The following is a 603-nucleotide window of genomic DNA, read 5'->3' on the forward strand; positions in this document are numbered from 1 at the left end:
GCAAATATTATGCTAACTGATAGCTCGAGATTTTACATTAAAAATTTTTTGTTCGTTTTCGACACATATCGAGCAATGCTTCTATTTATTTTTGCACACTTTCATTGCGTAAAAGTATTTGTAATTCTGTGTAACCAATACGACGTAAACTTTGCAGAAAAATGTGTGTTCTGTCGGTAAAGTTTTTAGCTTCAGCATCCCTTAAAAGCCAAATCACACTAACGATTGGCGATAGATGATTGACGATTGAAGATTGGAACTTGACCAATTGGAACAAAGTAAGCCAAGGCTGAAGCTTGTTGATTTGTTAAAATCTAATCTTTAATTGTCAATCGCCAATCACTAGTGTGATTTGGCCTTAAGACGAACAATGTCGATAATGCAGAGACGATCGTCACTGACATAATCACGCTATCCTTTTCGTATTTCTTATATATACAGAACTTACACGAATGTGTTGCTTTGTTTTACCATATTCAACGGAGAACCTAACCTAATATATGTGTAGAAATCTTTTTGCAAACTTTTTCGATATTCTTAAGTTTCCAAATATAGATGCGAAGGTAGAGCAATGTTCTTTAAAATTTTTCTGTTTGGAGCATC

The 603-nt window shown here is 34.0% G+C and overlaps 2 protein-coding genes across 3 annotated transcripts in view; one reads left to right on the plus strand and one right to left on the minus strand.

Moving 5' to 3' along the window:
- The window catches only part of LOC116850669 (NACHT and WD repeat domain-containing protein 2), a 42,447-nt gene that overhangs the window by 9,972 nt on the left and 31,872 nt on the right, over positions 1-603 (minus strand). The window lies entirely within an intron of this gene.
- The window catches only part of LOC116850668 (transformation/transcription domain-associated protein), a 51,689-nt gene that overhangs the window by 1,969 nt on the left and 49,117 nt on the right, over positions 1-603 (plus strand). The window lies entirely within an intron of this gene.

Source organism: Odontomachus brunneus, unplaced genomic scaffold (genome assembly GCF_010583005.1).
Source record: "Odontomachus brunneus isolate Ranch 3 - 2012 unplaced genomic scaffold, Obru_v1 Obru_scaffold_151, whole genome shotgun sequence".
NCBI classification, from domain to species: domain Eukaryota; kingdom Metazoa; phylum Arthropoda; class Insecta; order Hymenoptera; family Formicidae; genus Odontomachus; species Odontomachus brunneus.